Genomic DNA, 9,141 nt, shown 5'->3' with positions numbered 1-9,141 from the left:
CACACACACACACACACACACACACACACACACCCCTACCTACCTACACATAAAACCTCAGAGGAGCCTGAGGGGAAGATTATAGCAGATCTGAAAAAAGTAGAACTAGAATTAATCATGTTATGTAAACAAATTTTTAAAAAATACAATTTCACTAACAGCAAACAATTGCCACAAACAAGTTAATTTTGTGAAAAATTATGTATAGATGTAACTACTTTATTATAATATCATTAATCTAATGTAAGGGAGGTTTCTATTGCTACCATTACTGGCAGTTTTCTTCTATATCTGCCAGTGTATCTTTCCCTTGGGTCAATACTGGAAAACGGAAAATAATTGGGTGAATTATCATTATTCATGTGCTTCCCTGAGGTGAAATCCAGTAGAGTCCTTAAGAATGCAAACTCTGCATATGGGACCAGGTTTTGTTGTTAATTTTAAGTTGGGTCACCAGGCCTCTTTCCCACAATCACAAACATAGGTTGTCTGCTTGAATCTCTGTGCATCACTTCCTGCACTCTAGGACCTGCCTGGATTCCTAATGTCTAAGATATTCAAATCTTGATCATCTAACACTTCATAATTTTTTAAAAATTGTTTGGGTGCCTGCCTCCCATTAAGATTTGTATATCCTTCTCAACTTCATATCACCTAAAGATACATATTCAAATTAAAGATCAGAGTCTACTTACTGAAAGCCATTGGAAATGAAAAATCAAAGTATTAAAATTCCCCACTGCACCATCACACAAATAAAAATATGCCAGAGGCTATATTGTAGCCTAACTGGACTTTTCCCTAGAGGTTCCTCACCTTTGCACACGTGGTTTCCCTTCATGATTATTTCTTATAATTAATTTCCTATTTTGGAAATGAACAAGAGGAATAGACTTTTCTATAAGGTCACATGAGTAAATAAAAAGGACAACCAATTGAATATGAGAAGGAAGTTCTTCATATTTGTATTATATTTGTTAATATATTATTTTATATTATTATATTTATTTTTATTATATGTGAACTATTTGTTTTATACAAATAAGATGTTACCTCAACTTGTCTACTTATTCAATGCTGTTCCAATTAAATTACCAAAAACTATTTTATTGAACTAGAAAAAATAATAAAATTAATTTTGAAAAACAAAAGATCAAGAATATCAAGGTAATTCATGGGAAAAAAGTAAAGAGGTCTAGCAAAGGAGCAGAAGAGATTCACAGCAAATAGTTGTATACAATTATAGTAACCTTGTGTTTGACAAGAGTAAAGATCCAAGTTTTGGGATAAGAATTCATTATTTGATACAATTGTTGAGAAAACTAGAAAGCTGTCTGGCAGAGACTGGATAAAGAGCAATACCTTACATTATTTACCAAAATACAATCAAAATGGATATACAGCTTAGGCATAAATGGAGATATCATAAGCAAATTATAAAAAAAGAGGACAAATAAGATTCATGGAGAGGAAAATAATTTATTAATAAAAACTACAAAGCATTGTATAAAATGGATATTTTTTAATATGTAAAATTTTTTCTACAAATAAAGTTAATGTAGCCAAGATTAGAAGGAAAGCAGTGATTTGGGAAAAATTTTTATAGACAGTTTCTAAGATAGAGATTTCATATCTAAAATATAGACAGCACTTCGTTAAATTTAAAAGAACAGGAACCATTCCCCAACTAATAAATGGCTAAAAAGATATGAACAAACACTTTGGGGATGAAGAAATCAAAGCTGTATATATGAAAAATACTTTAAATCATTATTAAGTCTAAATCAGAACAACTCTAAGATATCACCCCATAGCAATTAGTTTAACAAAATAATAAAAAGGTAAAATGACAAATGTTAGAGAGAATGTGGAAAAAAGGGATACATATACTCTTGGTGGAACTGTGAACTAATCCAACCATTCTGAGAGCAATCTGGATTCATGCACAAAGAGTTACCAAATTTTGTCTACCTTTTGACCTAGCAATATCACTATTAATTTTATTTCCTAAGGTGATCAGAGAAAAAGGAAAAGAAACTATATGTTCTAAAATATTTATAGCATTTATGGTGGGGAAACAACTGGAGTTTGAGGGGATAGCTATAAATTGGGGAATGGTTAAACAAGTTGTGGCATATGATTGAACTAGAATACTACTGTGCTATAAGAAATGACAAGCAGGTTAGTTTTTAAAACGCAGAGCAAGACCTCCATGGAGTTATGAAGAATGAAATCAAAATAACCAAGAGATTATCATATATAACAACAGAAATATTCTTTGAAGAATGATTTGCGTGTGTCCATCTTCAGAGAAAGGACTGATAAATTGAAACAAGCAAGATGTAGTTTTATTTCTACATATATCTTTTTGTCAAATGATGCCTTCTCTAATGGGAGGGAGAGAGGGAGTCATCTGGGTATTTTAATGTAAAAAACAAATAGACAAATACATTTAACATTTTTTAAAAGAGAAAGAAGGATGTGAAAGGAGGAAAAACAGGAAGTGCCAAGGCAGGAGTGATGTTGTGGGCAGATCCAAGAGCTTGCCTGACCTGTATCCTTATCACAAGATCATGGTTCTGGGAGAAAATGACAGCGGTAGCCCTCAGAGACACCAGAGAGGAAACTGAACATCACCGAAGGATACAAGAGGGGGCTGACCAAGTTGGTCAAAAGCAAGGCAAAAAAGTCAACTAACAGGGGAGTGAGGTGGTATAATGAATCAAGGTCTGTATCTAGAGTCAGAAAGATCTCAATTCAAATCTATCCACAGACACTGACTAACTGTGTGAGCCTGGGCAAATCATTTACTCATTGTCTTTTTCTCATCTGAAAATGGAGATAATAGCACCTACCATGGTTGTTGCGAGAAGAAATCGAGATGATATTTGTAAAACACTTCAGAAACTTTAAGGCATTAGCTATTATTATTATTGGCTAGGGGAAGTAAAGGACTACAATATAGAAAGTTGATGCTCCCATTAGCAATAGTCTCAGTGCTGGCTGAACCTAAAAGATGCCTGAAAGATGGCTCAATTTAAGTACATGGAGATATCACTCAAGAAGGCTACTTCAATTCCAACATACCTTGAAAGGGGGAGTCATTTGGGATACCCAAGATTTAGCCTGTTGAAATCCTTAAATATTTTTTTGAGATCAGACCTATCCCTTTGGATCCTATAATAGAGATATTGAAGGAAAGATGAAACCAGGACAAGGCTTTCACATCAGAACAGATAGGGAAAAATGGTCATGTTAAAGGAAGAACAGACATATACAAAGCCAAATCTCCATTTTGTATATGAGGAATAAACTGTAGGAAGCTCTGCTGTCAAAAAAGAAGAAAAAAATGTCAATGGGAGAAAGAGGAGAAATTGTCTCACTAACATCTATTTCAGCTCTCAGAACAAACAGCAGCAACTTCTTAAATCTTCTAAATCCACAGCCAAAATTCTTTCTACTTTCATCTTTTTCCCCAAGAAGTGGCACAAGAAGTCTATTGGAACAAGGTATTGTGGGAGAAGGGGACTGTCTTTGATCTAAAGCTATGATTTCATCAAAGTGGGGATCTTCTGTTTCTGTGGAAATTCCCTTTATCTATGTTATGATGATAATAACAGATAATTTGGAGAAGCAGATAATGTGTCAGGGCCAATATTAGAGCTTCAAGTCAAGAGCCAGAGATTGACAGGCTTCAGTGAGGAAAGGAGGGGGCAAAACACTCCTGGCTCTCAAACCCCTCCCCCTCTAACAGTTGCTGTTTCAGTTGGGTATGGAGACAAGATCAGATCCTGGTAAGTTTCTGTTATGGCTGAAACCCCAATGATGTTCCTTTTCTTTAATTTATATTCCTCACAGATTTGATAGATGAAGTAAATAGAAGCTAGTTAACTAACAGTTGAGGACAGAAGATCTTCCTAAACTGGCAGCAGACAGGATTCAAACTAGATTTCCAGATTGAGTTGTGAGTATCCCCCCAAATAATTATCAGGCACAGATTTGAAGGTAAAGGTTATATTAAGTCATAACAAGGAAAACTAGAGAGGTTAATGAAGGTATTTGAATAATGAAAGGTGACCCTGAACTGTTAGATTGAAATTGCCCTTCCCCCTCCTCACAGGAGGGGATGAAGGCACCTAACTGAACTTGTTAGATAATTCATATATCTAGTCACTAAATCACTAAGTAATTATATATTGATATTAATGAAGAATAATATTAACAAGCAGGCTAACCCTATGAGTAGAAACCATGGCTTATGCTACAATGGCCTCCTCAGATGAACCCCTAAGTTGGCAGAAGTAAGCAGAGTGCTCACTTCAACCTCCACAAAATAACTGACCCAAACCCTTCTCAACTGCCCCCTCACCCAAAGTTCTCCAGGGGGGTCCCCTGGAATTCTGGGTGAGGCACTCCCTGTACCTTTGCAGGGATTCCATGCTTTGCATCTCCACACAACACCTAGAGCCCAGGTACATACATATATATAATTGTATTAATTTATAATTTTATTTGTAAATTCATAAAGCTTATGTATTATATTTATGTATTACATATCATGTAATGCAGATTATATAATATATAAACTATATAAAGAAAATACATACTATAAATAATAATATAATATATTTTATAAAATATGTATATATTGTATGTTTATTATAACTGGTTTTCTTGGTAACCCTATGCCTTTCATTTTATAAATTTAAGTAATTATTCTGAGCAGGTGCCTATGAGTTTAACCAGACTGCAAATGAATTTGCATTAAAAAATTCAGAGAGAAGGTCATGTGGGTTTTGGGCACCAAAGAGCTTGGCTTTCCCCCCAGCTCTTCTTCCTAGCAAAGTGAAACACAATAACAGCTATTGTGAATGTGATTTTACCCAGCTGTGATGATACCTATTGAATAGTGTTAGCTAAGTGACTAGCAGCACCACTCATTGCCTCAATACATATCAGCTCTTGCCTGGATTATTGCAGTAACCTCCTAATAAATCTATTAAACCAGCAGGTACTTGATTCCATTCCATAGAATCACATCAGTTCAGTAAGTCCCAACCTCAATATAATGACTCTCACCCTTCTAACAAAAGTGCTGGGAAAAAAGTTAAGTTCTCTGTGGTTTTCAGAGAGAGGTTAATCTTCCATTTACCAACCCTACCTATCTGAAGCTGATTATGAAGACTCATTATTTCTAAAAGGCTTTTTAGTATGGATTTACCCAATCAAAATTGTTTGTCCAGTCCCCATCCTACCAGAAAAATCTTGCCGCTTTATACTGGTTTTAATATCCTTTGCTGAGTCCTAGTCATTTGTTCCTGGAATACTAGGAGTACATCTTCATAGGAATATAGAAATCCTGTAGATTGTGTAGTGCTTTAAATTTTCAATGAAGTAAAAAGAAACATACATTATAACAATAAAAACATATATAACAAAACATTTGCCATCCATTCATGAGCTCACAACTTCTAGATTTAGTCAGATACCTCCTACACATAGGTAGTTTATGGGCTACTTCAGATTAAGCATTCTAGGTGAAAAAAAATCAAGGTTTGTCTGTCTAATTCCCTTGGATTATTTCTCCTTCAAGCAGGTAAAAGAGTATAGGCAATAAAACCCAAATTGCAATTGACATTTGACTCACCCACTAAAACTTGTCTTTATATATATGGTGGATGGATCTGAAGTCTGAGGCACACGGATTCTTGGAGGCCAATTTTTTTTTTCTTTTTGGCATCTGATAGAGACTTCCAACTGTTTCTCACCACCATTAGTTCAGTTTCTCTTCCTTCCTTCCTTCCTTCCTTCCTTCCTTCCTTCCTTCCTTCCTTCCTTCCNATTTTTCATGCTGATCCATCAATACCCAGTTCTATTCGTAGAAGTTCAACATTTATTTAATATCAAGGGGTTTTCCCCTAGTTTACTGCACAGAGGGAATATTCTTCTAAATGACATAAATGTCTAAAAATGCACCTGTACTCCTTCCAGATATTCTCTTTTATGTTAAGGAGCATATAATGCTTCCCCAAAAAAGTTCCTAATAGGAGAGTACCACCCCAAGTGTGTCATCAGTGCCAAGCCTGGCAGAATGGCAATTTTCTAAATTCTGTTCTTAAGGACACTAAGAAGTGCCTTCCCATACCCCTCCTAGCCAGCCCTTCCCCCTCCCCCACACACAAAAAAAAAACCCTCCCATCTTTCTTTCTATTACTTAATATTTCATAGGTCTCCTGAAAAAAAAGCAAATAGCCTTGGGAAAGGATCACCACCAGACCTCAGCAATGATTTGTACCTTACTTTAAAGAGATTTTTCAGATCCTTTCTGATAGTAGGCTTTGATTGGGGGGGGGGGGGAGTATGGAAAGGGGAGAGTAAGAGGATATGGCATGCCTAAATGACAGGGGAAAAAGGCACCAGAAGAAAGCCAAAGGATAAAAAACAAAAAGGTTGTGTGTGTCCAAAGACAAACTTCATCAGCTTCACAATTTTGTGTTTTTGCCCTGTTTATAATCTTTTTTTTAAAAACCCTTACCTTCCAGCTCCAAGGCAGAAGAGTGGTAAGGTCTAGGCAATGGGGGTCAAGTGACTTGCCTAGGGTCACATAGCTGGGAAGTGTCTGAGGTCAGATTTGAATCTAGGACCTCCCATCTCTAGGCCTAGCTCTCAATCCACTGAGCTACCCAGCTGTCCCCAGTTCATTTTCTTTGAGCAGGAGTATATATAGAAGAATAGATCAGGCATGAAGAAATGCTCTTTTCTCTTTGTTTGCTCTCTTGCCTCCTTAGTTACCCTCTGACTTTTGCCCTTGAGACCTTTAGTTCTAGTCTTCAAGATAAATACTATGGCCTTATTTGTAGCAATCCACTTTGCTGATATTTTTTATAACTTCTGTTTATCATTTCTATCTCACTTCCTATGAGTAATCTAAGCCTTTGTAGTCTATAGAGAGGGACAGACAAAACAAGAGGAGCCTTCCATATAGCTAGGATAAGCATGTCAGATGGAAGATGACCTATCCTAAAGGAAACAAGATCAACGAAGGAGACAGGACTACTTGATTGGATGGATAAAATGAAAATTGATGATAGAAGTCAAAACTGTTCAATTCTAATTTTGTTTCTGCTTTTTAAGCCAAGGAGAATGAACTTTCAAGTGGAAAAAGACAAAGTATGGCCAACAGGGAGTGGATACCCAAAATACACAAGGAGATATAGTAAGACCACCTAACCCCGCTGGAGTAGTTTAATTGCCTGACTCAAACAAACTGCTCCTTTTGAAAGATAGAAAAGTTAGAATTAGAAATGGAGATAGAGGAGAAGTAAAGCAGGGCTGGAGAAAGGTAAATGATCTTCAAAAAGAAGGAAAGAATGGAATTTTCAAGTTATTCGACAGTGAGCTTGACTTCTGTTTCTAACAAAGTTCTAGAAAATGTATTTTTTTAAGGTGAGTTAATATCTAGGAAAGGAAGGAGTGATCACAAAGAGTCAACATGATTTTATCAAGATTAATCATATTTCCTTTTTTGATTGAGTTATTAAGCTCATAGGTCAAAGGAATACTATAGATTTTGACTAAATTTTAGCAAAATATTTGACAAAGTCATCATATTCTTGTTGAAAAAATGAAGAGATGTGTGCTAGACAATAGTACAGTTAGATTGATTCAAAACTGGTAAAATGGTTGGACTCAAGAAACGGTCATTAATAGTTCAATATCAAATTGTTCGGAAGTCTCCAGGAGAATGTCCCTGGGATCTGTGCTGACATTTTTAATCATTTAAACAGATAAAAGCAGAGATCATAGACAAAAGATCATAGATAAAAGCAGAGATCATTCCAATACAGATGACACAATCTGCTAACATATATAATGACAGATTCCGAATCTAAAAAATATGGCAAACTAGAATATTGGGGTAAATCATAAAAGACTGAACCTAATAGACATAAGTATGTGAAATCTAAATTGGGCTCAAAAAATAACATTTGCAAATAGATAATGGAAGAAATACAATTAGACAGCAACATGTTTGGAAAGGCCTTGATGTCTTAGTGGACTTTTAAATTCAAGTTTTTTTTTTTAATCCCTTAATTTCTGTGTATTGGCTCCTAGGTGGAAGAGTGGGCAATGGGGGTCAAGTGACTTGCCCAGGGTCACACAGCTGGGAAGTGTCTGAGGCCAGATTTGAACCTAAGACTCCTGTCTCTAGGCCTGGCTCTCAATCCTCTGAGATACCCAGCTGCCCCTTTAAGTTCAATCTAACGTAACAATGTAACAGCTGCTGAGAAAGCTAATGAAATCTTGGGCTGCTTTAAGAGAGATATAGTATCCAAGTATAAGCAGATAATGAAAAATAATAATAACAGTAACTAGCATTTGTATAGTACTGCTTACAAATAGCTTTACAATACCATGTCAATTTATCCTTAGAACAACCATAAAAGATAGGTATTAGTATTATCCTCTTTTTACAGATGAGGAAACTGAGGCAGGCAGAAATTAAGAGGCTCAAAGCATGGATGATGTTCAAATTCCAGATATTTTCTAGTGTTCAGTGCCAGAGAAATCAATGGCAGTAAGTATCCCTTAATAATTTCTGAGTGTGCATGGTGCATGGTTAATTTTGGTCTATAACCAAAACTACATATTCCTTTATTAGTAATTACTCATTTCTGTCATCTTTTAGAACAACCCTAAAATATAGTTAGTTTAAATATTTTCAACTTTATCTTACAAATGAGGAAAATACAGACACTTTTCTACTCATAAGCAGAATTGAACCCTAGGAGAAAATTATTATTAAATTTTAGAGCAGGTGACAAATATGCTGTATAGAGTCCGATATGTACCCTAAAGTTGAAGGGTGAATTTTACAAAGTTTAAAAAATAAGTAAGGTCTATGATGTGAGTTTCCAAAAGTAGCATCAGCTTAAGGTACATGAAAGACTATTAGGAAATTATTTCTGACAATTAATATACAAATGATCTTTCTGAAGAATAAAAAGGCAGATACTCAAATGGACCAATATGGTGGCACAGAAAAACTTTCTGATGGGCTCAGATTTTTACAAAATCATGTTCAAGATAAGTAAGTGAAAAATGAGGGAATATTCATATAAAAGAGATGAGATCCTATAA

The sequence above is a fragment of the Gracilinanus agilis genome, chromosome 1 (genome assembly GCF_016433145.1).
Source record: "Gracilinanus agilis isolate LMUSP501 chromosome 1, AgileGrace, whole genome shotgun sequence".
NCBI lineage: Eukaryota > Metazoa > Chordata > Mammalia > Didelphimorphia > Didelphidae > Gracilinanus > Gracilinanus agilis.
This window is presented reverse-complemented; position numbering follows the sequence as displayed.